General features: G+C 43.7%; 1 protein-coding gene across 1 annotated transcript in view; it reads left to right on the top strand.

Moving 5' to 3' along the window:
- Asic2 (acid sensing ion channel subunit 2) overlaps nucleotides 1-20,369 on the top strand; it is a 1,075,866-nt gene that overhangs the window by 768,528 nt on the left and 286,969 nt on the right. The window lies entirely within an intron of this gene.

Here is a 20,369-nt window from a genome sequence, read left to right as displayed (position 1 = left end):
AAAGGTCTTAGGAGCCTGATTAATTGCTTTAATTACCCGGCCTGTAGCCATTAAGGCAAGTGGCATGGACAGTTACAGCACAAGAATAGGACCCAAGATTAGGCCTCGGCGACTGCAGTGTCAATTCTTCCAGTGACCAAACCCAAGTCTCTAAAGCTGGCGTTGGAGGCAGAGAAGAGGAATGTGCCGGGCATGGTCCAAGGCAGACCAGCACTGATTAGCACCTGGCTTCTTACCTTGTCTGCACATCTCCCTGGGAGAATTAAGTGCCTACAAAATAATTTGCATCTGGAAAATCTCCAAAGTGGATTTTATTCTCACCCAAATGTTACCCAGTATTTTAATTAACCTGGGCTTATTGTTCTAATTACTTGAGTTTTATTCAGTGAATTGCTGTTCAGGAGTGGAGACAATCAGTAAACACAATTACCGTGTATAATATTCCAAGCAAAGCTTTGCCCTTAAAATTTTATTTAAAAAATAATAATTAGTAACATAAATCTTTAATTTCTGGTTCACCGAGGCGGACAAACTGAGGAGGGTAGAAAAACACAGCTCTCTTCAAATGTGAAGATTTCTTAGTAGTCAACCCACCATGTAATACTTTAATGGGCTTTATTCACTCTGAGAAATATCCAGGAGAAAAGCTAAGAATGCAAGAGATGCTGTGATCTATTACTGAGTGGGGAAAAAATAAGGCCTAAAAAAATGTAGGCGACAGTAACATTTTTACATATGATTTTCTAGAAACCACCATGTGAATGTCTGTGTGCATCCAAATATGTGCTCAAAATATATGGCAAGACATATAACAATTAGACAAACTGCTTACCCTTGGAAAGCAGAATTGGAGGCAGGGGAGAGGGGAAAGAGAGATTCTTCATTTCTATTTTGAATACTGCAATATTAGCATCTGAGTTCTATTATGGAAGTGTGACTTTTGAATTAAGTGTTTCTGTACATTCTAAAAACTACTAGTTCTTGAATAAACAGAGAGCATTGCATCCTGCAGAGCCTTGCCCAGAGAGACTTGTGTGCATGGAGGGAAAGCTTGCATGCAGGGAGGGGAGTCTTCTTGCAGGGTGGCTGCAACTATGCCAGCCCCTGAGTTCCAAGCATCCTCTTGGAAGCTGGACCCCTTGGCCTGACTCCCTGGATTCTTCTCTTAGATTCAGCCGTGATGTCTTGTGACTTCTTCTTTCCTTCTCCATTTCTTCCCTTAGGAATTAACCTGTTTTCTTTTACAACCTCATTGGCCCCACCCATTCCTGTTTTCCTTTTGGATTCCATTTTAGTCTCATGCTTGACTCATCCACCTTGAGTTTTTTATAACTACCTATTTGCCCTCTGGATCACGCTATCACTGCATGCCCTCCCAAGCTCTCCTTCTTGGCTTCCAATCTGGTCTAGTATTCAATGACACATTTTTTAAATGTAATGTGAATTCTAAACACAAGGCAATTGTTTATTTCCAGGGTCCATTAAAGAAACATCAAAGTAGAACTAGATAGAGGTAAGGACTGGATAGCAGGACAAATGCACCATGTACTATGGAATTGTTCACTTTAAAGTGATTAATGTTTTTATGTAAATTTTAGTTTGATTTTTTTTTTTAAGTAGGTGAGGGGCTGGAGAGATGACTCAGTGGTTAAGAGCAGTCTACCCTTTACATGAAGGCTATGTAATGGTGAATTCTGTGTTTTTCAGTTATTTCTTCACTCAATACACTAATTCATTCTTTAATAAGATTTTATTTCCCTACTATGGGCAGGTTAGCAGCACTGGGCATGACAAGGTGAAATAGACGATGTCCCTATATCCCTGGATCTCAAGGTCTCAAGGTCCAGCAGGACTAACTACCACAGAGGCAGCACAGGGATTAGAATTTCAAGGACCTCAAGACAGAAGCTACCAGACAACGGTGACACAAGCTAATGCCAAGTGAGGCACTAAAGGAAAACTTCAGATAGCCAGGTATCAACTCTACCTTGAAAGCAAGAGAAAGAAAGGGAGTATGTTGTAAAAGAAGAGTCACCTACAATATTCCAGGAGGGCAGGACTAACTCTGGGTAGTCAGAGATCGCTAACAGGCAAGGTGCCTTTTGAATAATCTTGAAGAAGGAGTGAGTTTGGGTGCCAAGCTGATCATGAAGATTTGGAAAAGGATGCTCCAAGCAGAAGGAGAAGCCTATGCAAACCCACTGTGTGCAGGGACACTCCAATGGCTTAAGATGCCAAGAACTCAGAGGGTTTATTGGTCAGAAGTTGCTGAGGATAGCAGAGGAGCTGTGAGTGCCTAGATGTGTCAGTTACTTCTGTCTGTGCTAAGACACCCTGCCAAGAGAAGACAGGGCTTACTTTGACTCATACAATTCCACCAAGGTAGAGTCCACTGTGGTGGGAAGACATGTCTACAGCTAGGGAAAGCATGGCAGCAGGAACAGGGGGTAGGTTGATCACATCCACATTCAGGAATAAGAAAGGGAACAGGAAGTGGAGCAAGCCTATAAACTCTCCAAGCCTATCCCCAATGGCATACTTCCTCCAACAAGAGTCTACCTCCTACAGGGTCTGTAAACACCCCAAATAGCTACTACCTGGAGTCCAAGGATTTAAATATATGAGCCTCCAGAGGACATTTCTCATCCAAACCACTCCACAAGCCAAGGGCTCTTGCTTCATTTTGTACATAGTCAAAAGACACGGAAAGGCACGTTTACATCTATGTTCCAGAACTCTCTCCCTGGGGCCTTCCAAAGATTAATAAATATGAAACTAAACACCAGATGGTCTGAAAAAAAAAAAACTGAATTAGCTCATTGGCATATATTCTCCTAGAAAATCCACATGAAACTACACTGTTAATGGAAGGAGAATGAGTCTGATCCAACTTATGAATGGTCTACTCAGCACCAGCTCCAAGCTGGGTGGATATGTCCTTTGGCACACAACATGATTCAAACCATGGGGTGGGAGGGAGAAAACCCAGTGTGAGTATGTTGAGTCAAAAATTCATGCTGTCAGAGAGCAGTAAAAGTGGAGTACAAGGCTAAGTCTTTTTTTTGTTTGTTTGTTTTTTGTTTTTTGTTTTTTGTTTTTTTGAGACAGGGTTTTTCTCTGTAGCTTTGCGCCTTTCCTGGAACTTGCTTTGTAGACCAGGCTGTCCTCGAACTCACAGAGATCCGCCTGGCTCTGTCTCCTGAGTGCTGGGATTAAAGGTGTGTGCCACCACCGCCCATCAAAAACTTTTCAAGTTAACATACCATGTCTATTGCTGAACTTTCACAATAATTAAGTTGTGAGGCTGGCCTAGATATCTACCAACAGATGAATAATTAAGAAAATGTGCTACAGTGGAATTGTATTTGACCATAAAGAATAAAATCCTGACATTGCAAGAGAAGTGGATAGAGCTTGGGCTCATTAGGTTAAGTGAAAGGAGCCAGACCCAGAAAGCCCACATCTTTTGGTATCAAAACAAGTATCCTACCAGGAATGCTATACCTTTTGTGTTTCTTCATGGAGGCTCAGTAGGTAGAGGCCAAATGACACTTCAGTGGTTGTAAAAGAGCAGCAGTGGACGCCATTCTTCATTATGGGGTTCTCTATGGCAGGTGCTAGGTCGATGTCATTGACTCCTTTGTGGTTTGTGATGGATTCCTTCCTGAATGCAGCAGAAGGTTCTCTCAGATCAGTGTCATTTAACCTCTTCCTCTCCCCCATGGCTTGTTTGCCACGTACCTCCAAACTCAACCCTTGAACTCCACAACCACATTAGCTTGAGTCATTTAGTGCATGCCTTCCCAGCCTTTGTGGGCATCTTTAAAAAGTTCATTTTTTTATTTTATCCATATATGTGATTTAAGCTAACTCAAAGCTCTTGGCATAGAAATGGGAATATATTTAATAAGAACAAAATGCTTTTCATTCTTTCCTGGCTCGTCTTTCCATCATTAATCTGAACAAATTTCGGTATAACTGATAAGGTAGGCAGGCTGGGTTCCTGCCTTCTGGGTTCTATTTGAGCTGTGCTCTTGGACAGAGGTGTTGTTTTCCCTTTGAATATTTTCCATGTGTGTTCCAGGTGTTGGTTTCAGCATGCATTTTGTGTCTGTTCGGTATCGGATGCCTTGTTCTTTGCATCAGAGACTGGATTACACGAAATTGTTCTAACACATAAGGCATTATCTCCATTACACAGATGGGAAAACAAAAGGCTCAGAACATTTTCATTCCTTGCTCAGAGTCCTGCAGAAAGCAAGGAGTGAGGGGAGGTTTGGACTGAGCTTTCTCTGATCTGGGAGCCTGTTTGCTTTTTCCGTTGCCTTAGGAGTCCCACATTCATGTCCCTTCATAGTCAGGCAAGCTCCTATGCCTCCTGCAACCTCCTTTCTCCCTACCTGCTCAGCTCCCCAATTAATTTTTTTAAGCACAAAAAGAAAAAGAAAGGCCTGGTCTAAGCTGTATTGACAGGACTAAACATCCTCCTGACTGGCTATTTTTTCTGACCTAAAGCAAGTGCTTCCAAGGTATAAAAATAGACTTTTTCTTTTCCATTTATCTTTGTTCTTGAGAATCACAGAGTAAGGAATATGCCAGAGCCCCTGACTTGTCTATCTTTATAAGAAAAAAAATGCATTTAAACCTTTTACATTGAGCTCTTCTGCTTTCTTACGAAGCCTGGTAATGAAAGCTAGATGTGAAAATCCTAACAAGAAATTCAAGTTACATAACAAACTCCTGCCCACCCAGGCTGTCTAGAAGGACAGACTTCAGAGGGAGCTGGAGACTTCTCTGCATGGCAATGGGCTTCTTCCTTCCGTCCTTTTCAGCTAGAGGCAGAATGGAGGCTTCTCACATTGGAATCTACATCTCAGAATGGCCATGTTCTTGGAAATACACATGCACAGCCGAGAAGGGATGTGTCCCCAGACAGTCCCAGCAGAATTGGGTCCATAGAGTTCTCTCTTCCTGGTCTGGTGTGCAAGGGAAGAAGAAGAAGAAGAAAGGAAGGGCAGGAGGAAGGGAGGAAGGGAGGGAGGGAGGAAGGAAGGAAGAAGAAGGAAATGGGCATTATTGTGTTAATAATAGTATTGCTAGGGCTGGAGAGATGACTCCATGGTTAAGAGCACTTGCTGTTCTTACAGAGCACACGCATTTGGTTCCAAGCACCCACACTGTGTGACTCATAACCACCTGTTAACTCCAGCTCCAGGCAATCTGCTGCCCTCTTCTGGCCTCTGAGGTACTTACATGCATATGCACACACAACAGACATATGCACATAAATGAAACTCAAGCAACCCTTTTTTAAGAGAATGGTGCTGCTAAGCGTTTTCTCTACCAGCTCCCTTCATTCTTCCAGTAGCCTTTTAGCATGGTTCCAGTAAACAAATGAAGGACCTGCATGGTGATGTGCTTGGTGCAGGGACCCAAGGTCAGTCCCTATCTCTCTAGCTCTAGACTTACCCATGCATAATTACAAGTGAAACAAAGTCTTGGCATTTACCAAGGACCTTCCTGGAAAAAACTCTAGAAAGTAAGGGGTCACCACCTCTGACAGTTGTCCTAATCTTCTTGCCTGAATTTGCCCATGTTTACCACATATCCCAATAGCCATCCCTCACAAGGGACTCTGGGCCACGGTCATCTCTGCCATCATCATCACCTGTGGCTTCCTGGCTTAGCTGTTCCAGTCCAGATCAAGAAGAATCTGTCTCCTTCTCCCTAGAATCATCCAGGAGACAGCAGGAAAACTTCAGGCAGCATTTGTAATAGGCAAGTACAAGGCACAAGATATGAGGGCAGCGAGTCAATAGCTTGCCAAAGAGGGATTTCTTAACAAATGTCACATAGCACCTTCCCCTCCAGGTATCTGTACATCTTAGCAACTGGACTTTTTTAAGCTTTGCCTTTCATAAAGAAAATACAGATGTTTGTAGATAATGAAAGTCCACAGTCCCATGATGGAAATAACATACACTCAGAAACCACACAGTTGATTATGATACCAGCGGACAGAAAAGTTACCATGCTTCAGAATAAGAAACCCTGGAAACCATGGTGGTTTGGAGATCACTCTGACCAGGACTCTAGCAAGAATGACAGAGCTATTGCCTCTCAGTGCCACCTTTCCTGACTCAGTCCTTGTTTATAAATAATGGAAAATCCACATTCATTGTCACTAGTTATTTCTCAATGATCCTTATGCATCTGGTTACATCTTTCTAACATGCCGAGAGCAGACAGCTCTCTCCACTTACTGCCTGTGATGGTTAACTTTAATTGTCAACTTGTCACAACTCAGAATCGCCCAAAGAGAGACTCTCAATGAAGCGTTGTCTACATTGGATAGGCCTGTGGATATGCCTGTGGAGGATGGTCTCCATTTACTTAATTAATGTGGAATGACCCAGCCCAGTGTGGTCAGCACCATGCCCTAGACAATGGGGCCTGAATAAGAGTGGAGAAACTGAGCAAGCCAGCCAGTATGAATGCATACATTTCTCTCTGCCCTTGACTGTGGATGTGTTATGAGTAGCTGACATCCTGCCTAGACTTCCTCACAAAGGTAGAGTGTGATCTGGAACAGTAAGATGAAATAAACTACGTTCTCCCCTAAGTTGCACTTGATTAGGGCGTTTCATCACAGTGACAGAAATGAAACCAGGACACTGCCCTTGCACATAGGATGACTGGGTAGTTGTAGTGCACTTGATCTTACTGACTTTTAGGACATGGATGTCTCTGATGTCTGCCATGTTGGTTCCATACATTGTCTGTACTGTGCATTGGAAAAACAACAGCATACTATATTTGTTTAAAAAAAATCACTTCCTAATTTGGAGTTCATGAGAACTCCATTAAGGAGAAATCTGGACGTCATGAGACTTCTTGTGTCTCACCATTAAAAGTTGCAATAACACTTTAGGATGCTGCCATTTGAGGATGGCCACCATTCAAGGCTTGTCTATTATACACCAGGCACTGGTTTAATAGGTTACATTTACTACTCTCATTTGATTCAATGTTCACAAGATCTATGGCATCAGTGTTATCAGCGCCACATTAACGATAAGGTGGCAGAATTGGAGAGGTTTCATGGCCTGGTCAAGGTCACATTGGTAATAAGATACAGAGCTGGTATTCAAACCTAGGGCCTATGTGCTTGACAGCAATCAGAAAGACCACTGGGGAGCTTGCACTTTATTCTGAAGGCCAAGGGCACCCAAGGGATCGATCTACAGTAGATAAGTGAAGTGTTTCAACTTGGCTGCAGCATGGATAGGTGTGGGTGGAGGTGGGGCCAGTGGTATTCCAGGTGACACAATCCTGGTGAAGCCTCTGAGAATGGAGACAGTGAGGGAAAGCAGGTGTACTAGAGACACACAAAGAGTCTGGGACAATGGTTCTCAGGGATAGGCAAAAAGTCCAAGATGATACCAGGAATTCTGATGTGGGTGTGTTAGTGGGTGGTGGAGACACTTGCTGGAGTAAGAAACTTAAGAGGGAGATTGTTAGGAAGAAGAGATGAGGAGAATATCACTGGTCCAGCTGAAGTCCAAGTGTCTGAGGGACACCAGTGAAGCATACAAAAGGAGTTGCCTATCCGGGCACCAAACTCAGGGGATAGACTTAGTAGAAGGCCTGGGGTGAGGGGACATAACTTCATCCATGAGATTTGAAACCAAAGAGAGAGATGATTCTCCAACAGTATAGAGTAAGAAGTGAGATAAAGATGTAACTAACGACAGGAAAGTGTCTCGACCACATCCAGATGAAAACCTTCCTGTTTTGTCTGAGCTCTGGGCTACCTGCCATACCACTCAGGGTGCTAATGGTTTCTCCAAGCACAGAAAAGAAATTATCTCTCCATTTCCCAAATTCTGAGGTGTTCTGCTTCTAGCAAAGCCAACAGGTAGTCAAGGAACCCACAGCTTCCTGCCTGCGAGAAAGGGCATGCACAGAAAATGTGGTAGCCTGGCATTTTCCAGAACTGACCCCCCCCAAACACACACACACACACACACACACACACACACACACACACACACACACACACACTGTTTTGAGTAGGTTTCTATTGGTGTGATAAAACACTGACCAAAAGCAACTTAGGGGAGGAAAGCCTTTATTTGGCTTTATTTATTGTATATCTGGTTTACAAGTTATAAGTTACAGTCCATCACAGAGGGAAGCCAAGGCAGGAACTCAAGGCAGGAACCTACCAAAGGAACCAAAGGAGAGACCATGGAGTTACACTGCTTACTGGTGCTTCCCTTAGCCAGTGTGGCTACCTTTCTTACACAGCCCAGGCCCACCTTTCTAAGGATAGTACCAGCCACAGTGGGCTGGACATACCTATATCAATTTAACAATCAAGAAAATCCTCCCACAGACATGGCCATGGGGGCATTCTTCCCAGATGACTTCAGTTTGTGTCACATTGGCAGTGACGAAGACTAGCCAGCATGCACACACTAGCTCAGAATGTCAGGATACATGTAAGATGTTAAGGACATTATCTCGGTGGTTCTCAATTTGTGGGTTGCAACCCCTTGGGCATTATCAGATATCCTGCACATCAGGTATTTACATTACGATTCATAACAATAGCAAAATCACACTTAGGAAGGTTGAGGACCACTGCATTATCTAGTAGAAAGAATATATAGTCTTTGAAATAAGAAATATGTGGATTCAAATTCCACGCTGAAAGTGGAATCTCAAGCAAATGACTTCAACAAGTGTCAATGTCACCACCTTCGAATCGGCCTATCCATACCTAGAAACCCAGAAGCACAACTGAACGGCTCAGGTGAGATGGAAAGCTGTCAGAGTGGCACCCTGCCTACATCTGGTCCCGCAGGAAGCACCATCTCTCCCCACTTCTTCTCCTTAGTCTGGGACAGAGTCTGAACTGAGCAAGCCTTTAGATGGTTTGGGCCACCCTTCCACAGATCAAACCCACAGCAGGCTCCAGGGTAGGTCTGTGCTTTCTTGTTTGTTTTGGTTTTTGGGTTTTTGTTTGTTTGTTTGCAACAGGATTTCTCTGTGTAGCTTTGAAGCCTGTCCCAGAACTCACTCTGTAGACCAGGCTGGCCTCAAACTCATTGAGACACCTGCCCCTGCCTCCTGAGTGTTATGATTACACTGCTGGGCAGGTCTGTGCTTTCTTAAGTCATCCTTTCTAACTGGAGGCTCCAAGTAAGGCTCTATCATGCCCCGAGATAGCCCTAGTCACTGTCATTGGACCTGGTGACTAATGGCAGAACAAAATACAACCTTCCTTTATATATATACAGCACTAAGATGAGTTTTCCTCCCAGGCTCCAAGCGATCTCAGTACAACAAACATCATTGGAACCAGCAGGTGTGCATTCCAAGAGAAAACGGTCTCTGGACTCTATTTGAGTAATTTGTTTCCTCTAGAAAAACATAAAAAGACAGAACAGCGCAGGATACAAGGAAAGGATCAAACCCAGGCACAGTCAGTGTCCAGCTTCTTCAGAGGTATTTTTTACATAGGTTCTAAGCCTGAGGATCAAAGTGAGGCTGCTCCCCTCAGATCATCCCACAGTCCCTAACCTCTGTCCTTGCTGATGCACATTCTTCACCTAAAGAGGCAAGTCTGGTGCTCAGGGTGTCTCTGAAGATGAGGCTGTGCCTGCTCCAGTTTGAGGTTAATGATCAACTCAGATGCACATATCCTTAGAGAAACACACATCCTAGAGGGTATCTAGTCTGAGTAGTCTAGTCTCAGATCTGCCTTAGAGAAAGAATCACGAACCTTTCTGCAGTTAGTAAGTGAATTGGGGTATAAACCCGGAAATACTGGTGCTCAGGCTAAATGAGCTTCTGAGTGCCGCCTGCTCCTCCTCTCCAAGCTCAGTGTGGTCTCTTATACACAGACTGGGCATGCAAGATGGCTAAGCAGGTCAAACACTGCCCTACAAGGCTGATGAGCCTAATCTCTGGAACCCATATAAAGGTAGACAGAGAACAGACTCTCCAAAATGCATCTTCTGACCTCCAGATGTAGGGTGCATAAGCCCCCTTTGTGCACATCATATACATACAATCATAATAAAAATAAAACATTTTTAAAAGATTAAGAGTTGTCACAGGTGGCTGAAGAGACATTGAGTCAATAAAGTGCTTGTTACACGAGATAAGGATCTGAGTTCAAGCCCCAGAACCAACACTAAACCAAACACTCGGGTGTGATGTATGCTCAGGTGTGATATATGTTTATAACAGAGACAGGCAGACTCCTGGGTCTCAGTGGCAAGCCAACTTAATCTACTTGGCAAGCTCCAGTCCAATGAAAGACTTTGTCTCAAAAATCAAGGTAGGGTTTGCAAGGTGACTCACTAGATAATGGTGCTTGCCAAAAAGTCTAATGACCTGGATTCAATTCCCAGGACCCACATGGTGAAAGGAGATAACCAGCCAACTCTTGAAAGTTGTTGTCTTACTACCACATGTAATGTAGTATGAGTGCTTGCACATACACACACACACACACACACACACACACACACACACACACATCTTTAAAGTTGTCTTCTTATTTCTACATATGTGACATGGCATGAATGCTTGCGCACACACACACACACACACACACACACACACACACACACCTCCACATACACACACTAAGAAAACAAACACATATTTTAAAAACAACCCGAATTTTCCATGGACAAGCATCTAACATTGGTATTACAGTAATAGAGAGTATCAATCAATATTCTGTGCTCTGACAGTATAGTACCCTATGGTAATAATATTGTATTACTTAGTTTTGAAGCCACTTTGGTAAAAACATCATCATGCTTGATTGACTTCATGAAGTAAGGAAGAGAGATGATCGATTCATAGGTACAAAATATCCTTCAGAGGTGAGAGATTTTCTGCTCAATCTTTAATGCCTTCATGTGCCACACACCATTTTTAATATTGAGGTCACTGTCGAGAATGAAATGGTCTGTAAGACCTAGTGTGTTGAAGAACAGATACAGGAAAACACGGCCCCATGAAATGACATCTGTTGCCACAGAAGCCTGCACCATAGTTTGAGGGGTGGACATGGGGGATGTGTTTTGGTTTTTGGTGGATGCAATGCTGCCACCCTTTGGGATAAGTACCACAGGTGAAGAGGGCACATTTGGGAACCAGAGTTTGAAGGAATCTGCTGAGGGGGGAGGTGGTAGTGACAGCAGAGGTGGAGGGGGAAGATGGTGAATTCAGTTTAGGAACACAGGTACCACAGGACTCTGTGGGGTGGATCACACACTTCTCTTTAGCAGGACTCTCTTCAGCGGATACATCGGTCCCCACTCATCACTGCTTCTCAGTTATTTGTGAGCAGCCTTTCAGGTATGGACTCCAATTTGCTATCCACTCATGTCTTCTTTTTGCCTCTCAAGGAATTTCCCTTTTTCTTCCTTTGCCCTCATTTTTATGGGTTTCATGGCAACAAGAGAGAGTTGTTCTCTGTAGACAATCCATCACATTAAACCAAGAGTTTCAGAAGCCATTGTCAATAATGTCAGGACAAGTGGCTCTCATGCCCACACACTCAAGGGGGTGTTGCTGAAGGTCACCTGGAGGAGCAACAAGGCCACATCTCAGATACTGACGGGGGCACATGGGAACAAACTGAGGACACAGAAGGAGCCTGCACATGTCTCACATCACTCCTAGAACACACTACCCCAACACAGGGGCTGGGACTGACCTCTGCTAGGTCAGGATCCCATGGCTTCCAGGTTCCTCACACCCAGGAGCTTCAGCATTGGGAAGGAGAGTGAAGAGGAGAGAATGAGGAAGGGGGAGGAGGGAAAGATGAGGAAGGGGGAGGAGGGAAAGATGAGGTAGGGGGAGGAGGGAAAGATGAGGAAGGGGGAGGAGGGAAAGATGAGGAAGGGGGAGGAGGGAAAGATGAGGAAGGGGGAGGAGGGAAAGATGAGGAAGGGGGAGGAGGGAAAGATGAGGTAGGGGGAGAAGAAAGAACCAAGAGAAGACCCAAGATGATGTAACAGCATCAGGACCCTTTGAGGATGGGAGAAGGCAGTGCAATCCAACAGAATGAACTAATTCTAATCCTTGGTTGCAGTGTGATGACAATTTATCAGCCCCAAATCAAGAGAAGCTTTTCAATGTGTAGCTTCATAGCTCCTTCAATGTTGGACTCCTGCCTGGTCCAGATCCAACCACGTCAGCTTCACCAGAGGGACAGACAGTTGTCACAGGAAAGATCATGAAGTTTAATAACGCTATCTGCTCAATATTTTTCCTACTAAAAATCATCTTTATCTACTTTATGAAAGTGAGTCATAATGTTGATATGTAGGTGGTACGCCTTTTCCAGAAATAAACCAACTCAATCCATTTTTTGGGATGTCATCTAGGTGAAATTCATTTACTGAAATAAAATTGTTCCTTTGATTTCTTCTACCCTCCTACTTTGTTTTCCCCTTTTCTCACTCTTCATTCATTATTCATTCATTCATTCAACAGCACAGAGTTTCTGAATGAGTGTACCAGCAGGTGGGCCACCTAGACCTGGAGCTTGATTTCTGACTGAGCTGGCTACTGGAGATTCCAGGAGTTGTTTAAACAAGATGACCCAGGGGATTAAGAATCCAAACGGAAGGGACATCCAAGTTCAAGTCCAGATAAGCTGACTGAGGTGAGAGTCCGCTCAGAAGAAGAGAGTGAGAAGCAAGCAGCAGGAAGTACCAGGAACCCCAGTGCCATAGAACCTGGGCCTTGCACTTCAGGGAAGGTCTGCTTCGCTTTAGAGATGGGGCTTGGGAAGCAGTGGGGGGGGGGGGGGGCGGGGAGAGAACAGGTATATGCAGTAGCTTAGAGGGGTCCTCTGTGGTTATTAAGATCTAACTAAGTAGACATCTCAGTGTAAGAGCACACACATTTGGAGCTTTCTTAAATAATAAGCTGAAGGCCAGTGAGTCATTTTCCTTAATTAGCTTAGTTCTCTATCCCGGGTGAGAAATCCCTCTTATTCAAGCAAAGCTGTTTATTTAAATAAGATTCCTTGTCTTTGGGGCCTTTTTTAGCATTTTAAGGGATGAGTGTGGCAGCCTTGTTTACCTAGCTGAGTTTCACTTAATCATCTTGGCACCCAACTAATCGTTATCACTTCTTCATTAAGGACTTTAGTGTAGACGCTTCCTCCCTAATCCTTCACCTATGACCCACCCCCTTCCATCTCTTCCTTGCCCATGGTCACTGCTGTGCCCAGGTCCTTGACCGCTGAAGCAGCTTAGGCTGCTGTTGTCTGGTTCTTCTTTTTCACCTGTTGCAATCCATTCTACTCCCTGATTTAATTTTCTGAAAGCTTCCTGCTAATTCTATTCCTCCAGCTAAATGTCCCAGGAGTGAGACAAAGTGCAAAGTAAACACAGTCTCACTGTCAGTGTAACTGAACACACCCTTCCGTAGGTGCGCACATGCTCACACCCCACCAACCTGGCCTTGACCCCTTTGTGCTTTACTGTGGCCACTCTCCTTTAAGCTCAGAAAATAGTCACTCCTGAGATCTTGTCTCCTGCCTGAGCTACTGAGCACATGCCTTTGGACTCTCTAATGGAGTCCACAGGGCTACTATCTTTGCAGTTATTTCCACTTCCTCTGCTGGAAGGCATTCTGATACAGCCCTCTTAGGTCAGTGAGAGGGGGAAACCCAGAGGCAGATGGCCTTGGAAAGATTCCTGCTTGAAGAACAGGTGCTGGTGAGATGGTTCAATGGTTAAAAGTGCTTGCTATCCAAGCACGAAGATCTGAGTTTGAATCCCCGGCCCATGTAATATTATGGCCACATGCATGCCTGTAACCCCAACACTGTCAGAAGGGAGGCAGAGACAAGACAAGCACTGGGACTTGGTGCCTGTCAGCCTAACTCTAGATTGGGCAGAGACTCTATCTCAAGGGAATATGGTAAAGACTGATAGAGTAAGACACTCAGTGTCCTCCTCTGGCTTCCATGGGTGTGCACAAGTGCTTCCCCACCCCCCCCCCCCAAAATAAATAAACAAATACAATGAAATAATTTTTTTAAAACATCTATGATTCTCTCTAGCCCTTGATTCCCTCATTTATAAACTGGAGCACTCATAATGGACCAGCTAATCCCTAAGGGGCTCTAGTTTCACATGGCAAAGCCCACTATTACAAAGTCCTCTATTACAATCAATCCACGTGAGTCTATTAAATGGGTAACAGAATTTATTAAGATATAAATTGAGGAAATACACTCATGATTACAGAACAGAGTGGACAGCAGAAGTCGTCCTCTGACTTGCCAAGAGCAAATCCACCTCACAGGCAGAAGCAGGGAGAAGGGGCATGTGACCCTTCTCCAACTCCTTATAAGAGGTCACAAACAATGGTAGGAAGCACCTCCTCCTTTGAGCCATATAGACCAAGGTCATGGGTGGAACAAATACCACTACAGTCCTCTACCTGTTCTTCCCTAAGTGACTTCCTTGATGAAGATGATCACACCCTAGTATAAAGAACTTGGGTGACTGGACTCTGTTCAAAAATATCCAGAACTAAGTTTGTATTAGAAATACAATCTACATAAGACTCCTGCTCTGATACCTACTTCTGAAGAGAATGAAGCCAACTAGAAAGCCGGTCTCAAATACTTCCACCCAACCAATAAAATCCACTAGCATTCTACAAGGTTCTCACACTTCCTTAGAAGCTGAGGATTATGTCGGGGAACAGGAGTATGCACATAGGTTCACATGCAGGCACTTCAACCTATGCATCAGCTGTGAGGGGAAGGGCAAGGCTAGGTCCACAGGATGTTTGTGCAATGCTTATGTTTTCAGAATAGTCCATGTGTACCATCACACTTGACCCCCACAAGAAGAGCTCCATAAGGAAAGTGTCCACAAACATCAGGAAGGTCTTCCATATGATCATTATAGGGATACACCAGGGCACAGACTGGTCCCTTCCTACGTGGAGCTAGGACCCCAGAAGTGTAGAGTCTATTGTGTTGGGATGCAGAAGAGAATCCTCAAAGGGGAAACTCCCAACCAGTGCACAATTACAGGAGAAACAAGCTGACAAAGCCAGGTAGTTGATCACAACAGCCTCCATTTACTACTCAACAAATATGTACCAAGTGCTTACTAAATTCCAAAGCTCTGTGGTCAGTGGTTTCCATGTGTGAATTCGTACCACCATGAACGTTGGGTGCCAGCTGTGGCAGGAATCTTAAAAGTACTTGTTAATGAAATAAAACCTGAGGCCAGTTATTGGGGTGATTGCTGGAAGATCAGAGACACAGAACAAGCCACAGTTTCCTCACCTTGCCAGTCCCTCAGCTGGTCTTGTTTCCTCAGACTGCAAGCTTCTGTGTCCTCATCCCAAAGGCTCTCAGCTGAACTGTGCTGCTCCAAAGCCTGAATACTTCTCCAGTTAAACGCTTAACTAACTACATGCTTTTTCTTCCTTTAGTTCCTGGTCCTCACGCCTTATATACCTTTCTCTTTCTGCCCCTACTCCCTGGGATTAAAGGTTGGGTTTCTGGGATTAAAGGTGTGGGTCACCATGCTTAGCTGTTTGCAAAGTGGCCTTGAATTCAGAGATCCACCTGGCTTTGCCTCCCAAGTGCTGGGATTAAAGGCATGTACCACCACCGCCCAACTTCTGTTATGGCTTACTCTTCCCATTTTCTAGCCACCATTTTTGGCTTTGTTCTAGTGGCTGTCTGTTCTCTGACCCCAGATATGTTTATTTCGGGGAACACACAATATTTCAGGGAACACAATACCCACCACATTTCCCCTGTTTTTTTCTAAAATTAAAAAAAGTTATAACTAATACATGAAAAATTATCCAATAAGTATATACAATATATACTGTCAAGAATTACATTAACAATGTCTAGTCCATTAACATTTGACAAATTCAGATTAAAAACTCCATTTTATATATATTAACAATGTCCAGTCCAGTAACATTTGATAAACTCAGACAAAAAAATTTTCATTACTTATGATATTTAAAACAAGTAGTTCCTTTTTATATGTAGGTCCAATAATTGACCTTTTCTTCTGATCATATCCATATTCTCTCTTTTTTCTCTTCATGAAAGTTTCAATAATCTACCTTTTGAAATGTGGTGGGTATTGTTCTAGTAACTTTGACAAGTTCCCCCTGCCAGCTGGTGATGGAGCAGCGAAGAGTGTGACTCCTCCTGTTGGTTAGAAATAAAGGAGAGCTTTAAACAGGAGGCTGTTGAGCATGGCCTCAAATACTAAGTAGACATTCACCAAACTGGGAGAGAATAAAGTTCTCATCTGGGCCAGTTCAATGCCATAGCATTGCAAAACTGTGGACTTCTGCTGGGAAAGCCAGAGACTTACATAGGTGGGCAGGAGGCCTGTAGGGTGAGAAGTGGCATGAAAGGCTATGGGGACAGAAGGGTCTTCCCAGCAAGATGTGCTCAGAGCACCTTGGTTTTTTTGTTTGTTTTTGTTTTCATTTTTCACATAGAAAGTAGATGCTATACCTAACACGCTGGTACAAGTAGGCAAGGCTGAAGCTTGAGCTTGCTTCCCCAAACCTGTGACAATCATTGTGAGTGGGTTTTGCTTTGGGTTTTTGTTTTCTCTCTGTAACAGCCCTGGCTGTCCTGGAACTTACTCTATAGACCAGGCTGGCCTCGAACTCACAGAGATCCGCCTGCCTCTGACCCCAGGTCTGGGATCAAAGGCGTGTGCCACCACATCCAGCTCCATTGTGTGTCTTAACACACAGGCTGTGAAGTTCTGCAATGAGCCACAAGGATCCACTGGGAGCTTTCTAGCAGAGTGAGGCTATCATCAGAAGGGCCGAGTGGGAAATGGGGGGAGGGGAAGAAACCAAGACAAAGAGAAGAGCTAGAAGAACAGGCCCGGGCTCAGGGAGCACTGTCTGGGAGCACAGCACACACGTGGGCTAGAGAGGGATTTAGCACTGAGAGCCGAGGGTGACAGTTGGAGTGTGGTGAGGGTGAGGGCTTAGCTGAGGAATGCTTGAAGATTTCTGAAGAAAAGTGAGATTTAGAATTCATTACCAAAATATCTCTTCCTACGGGTTAAATTCCAGTTCCACATTTAAAAGACGACAGTGCCAATAGTTCACGAGCCAGAGTGGACACTTCACATCTCTCAATCTCATCAATGAATAGATTTGAGGACGGAAAAACAGTCCAAAAAATAAACAAATAAATAGATTAAAACCCCTCTGCTTGGGAAGTTTGCATGCAGGAAGCTAATAGGCACAGTCTACTTATTGTGATCTGGTATCTGACACCCTGCACATGTCAGAATTCTGCTGTCACCCACTGCAGAAGGTGCACCCCTCCTACAGAGCAAAGCCCTAAAATGTTACTGAAGGAGGCAGGAGAAGTAGACATGTTTTCACTAATAGAATTCAATCTCTCCTTTATTGTTTCTTCCTGCAGGGGAAAAAGATATGGTAAAATTGGCCTGTCATTGTTTTTCCCGCTTAAAAAACAAAAAAACAAAAAAAAAGAAGAAAAAAAGAAAGAAAGAAATAGAAACATTTAAATACCACGAAACTCCCTATTGTCAAATGACTGAACACCCACGGCATAGCCCAGCTGACAGCCACATAACCAATTCGGAACATTTAAGCTCTGCGATGAATAACCATTTAGCTATCAGAAATAGGCTGGCAGGGCAACTTCAGCCTGTGATGGTGCCTGAAGCAACTGCCAGTGAGAGAGTGGAAACCTCTGCTCCTCAGACCCTTTTGCACAAGGAGACGTCACTTGTCAAAGCAGCCCACGTTTCTAAGAGTTAATGATTCGCTTGTCTGTTGAGCACCACACACCAGATCTTCATCTTCTCTTAGCATGGCCACTGGCTAACCCTAAAATACAAGCTACCCTCTCCTCCATGCCTGTGTGGATATTACAGAACAAATTAGGATGCTAAAGGCTCGGGGTCCTCACTATGAGTCCCTGCTATCATTTTGGGCTAAAATATTCAGGATTTTACGAAACATATAGAGTTTGACCCAACATGAAACATCGCCTATTTTTAGTGCTTTTATCTGTGTGTGTGTGTGGGGGGGGGGGGGGTGGTTGTTTTGTGTTTCCTTTTTCGGTCAGGGTTTGGCCACATACTCAGACTCTCAGGTCCTCTTGAATCTTAAGCCTATCTTATACTTTCCAAAATATATGTCATTTCTCTTCTACAGAGGTTCTAAAAAAAAAAAAAAAAAACACCCCTCCAAGAAAACCCCCAAAACAATAACTGTTAAGAGGACTGTTACATAAATAGTCAGCAGGCACCAAGAAAAGCAGAGACTTCCTTATCCATAGCCCTCACATGGAGGCTTTAGTACCTGGAAGGCTGTACTGTGTGAGGCAAGAGCTGGGAGGATTTGACGTCAGCCAAGCCCGAGTCTGACTGTAATAAATCACTTCATATTTCTCAGTCTGGGAATTCTCCGTAACATAATAGAAACAATGACACCTGTTTCATTATAGTTACTGAGGGGATTAAATGAGATATGTGCAGAGATCCAAATACCATATCTGTCACATTACTATCCTCTTAAATTATTATCATCATAAGTATTATTATTAATTATTATAGATATTGTGACATACATGTCAACTGCTCAAATGATAATTTTCCTTACCTTCTCACACTACCTCTAAACTGGAAAAAAGTAGACGAAAGGACATTCAAACCATAGTGAAGTGTGGAGTGTAGTTGTAGTTGAAAAATACACATCCCTTTATGGTGATCAATGTCCAACCAGGATCAAGGGAACTAGATCAGGTGATCTAGCCAAAATTTCAATCGGCAGTCGGTAAGGTCACTGGAAAGAGAGCAGGAACAGGTGACAGAGACAAAACAAGCAGAAATGATCCTTGAAAAGCTCCTGCTTGGAGGTCATTCTCACCCAAACACCTCTTCTTTATTGGTGAGAGTTTGATCCAGGTTGGATGTTATGATTTGAATCTGAAATGCTCCCCCAAAGGCTCATATTTAAATATTTGCCCCCCACCCGCCCAGCTAATAGTGCCATTCCAGAAATTTAGGGAGATGAGTCCTACAGGCAGAGGGAAGCTACTCTAAACAGGCCTTTGAAGGTTATGTCCATCTCTGGTTCTTGCTTTCTAGTCACTGTGATGTGAAGAGCCTTATAGCTACTCTCTCTCACTGTCACGATCTGAGCTACCCCACCATGCCATTCCTGCCTTGATGGACTGAAACCCTCTTAAACCCTCACAAGCCAAATGAATCTTTCCTCCCCAAAGTTGCTTCTGACAGGCATTTTGTCACAGTGACATAAAAATAACTAACCTTGGCCTTTAATTAGTGTATATGCTCATGAGTATACACGTACACGTGTGTTAACACTAAGATTTTATTGTGAACATTCTTTGGTCACAAGGTATCTACTATACCACTAATCATTAGGGTTTGTGTTTAAAGGGGATTGAGACAGGTGAAGGTCTTGGTAGACACTGATAATGAAAGCAGGCTCAGGAGTTACAAGCCAAGAAGGAACATTCTAGAACACATGAAAGTCAGGGTGAGCATTATCATCCACATCAAGATGACTTCTGTGGTCACTTCTACTGGTTGGTACTGGCTTTTACTACAGTACTGGCTGGGGAGGATGGTCAGGTTGGCCAGAAGGTCAGAGGGGTCATGACATAAAATACTAGTATTGTCACTTTACGGGGACAGTTCTTACAACATGCCTCCACACACACTGCTGGGCTTGGGTTTTGTTTGACACCAAATTGAAAGAACTTTATGAAATAGCCTATTTATGGCCATCCTTTGAATTCAAAGTTAGTTTCTGTATGGCTGTGGGCAGAGTGGGTGTGCTCTCTGTTTTCTGGTTAGGTTTACTCTGTATTTTTCTTATCTGATGCAAACAAAGTATGAGCACCTTCATCATGTTCTCTATAAAACAGCATGATTTCCTGGTGACATTGTGTCTCTCCATCATTTGTCTGATGACTCCTCTATTGTTGGGCATGGGGACACTAATTTTTTTTCTATGAAGAGCCTTCCTGTGAATATCTCCATAGTTCCATTGTGATTTGGGTTTGTGTCCTTGGAGAAACTTCTAGAGTGTGGAATTGCCAGTTCAGAGGCTAGGAGCTTTTTTCATAGCTCCTGTGACTCACCAAGCTGTGAGCTTGGCTTTATCACTCCTGGATTTTCCAGAAAACCGTTGTGAGTCTACTGTTGCGTGTTAGTGCTGTAGGCTGAGGAGAGACGTGGAATGAGTAAGTGTAGGTATGTATGGGCTAAGGAAGTGGTAAGAAGAAAGCAACCCTG

This window comes from Onychomys torridus, chromosome 8, assembly GCF_903995425.1.
Source record: "Onychomys torridus chromosome 8, mOncTor1.1, whole genome shotgun sequence".
NCBI lineage: Eukaryota > Metazoa > Chordata > Mammalia > Rodentia > Cricetidae > Onychomys > Onychomys torridus.
This window is presented reverse-complemented; position numbering and strand designations above follow the sequence as displayed.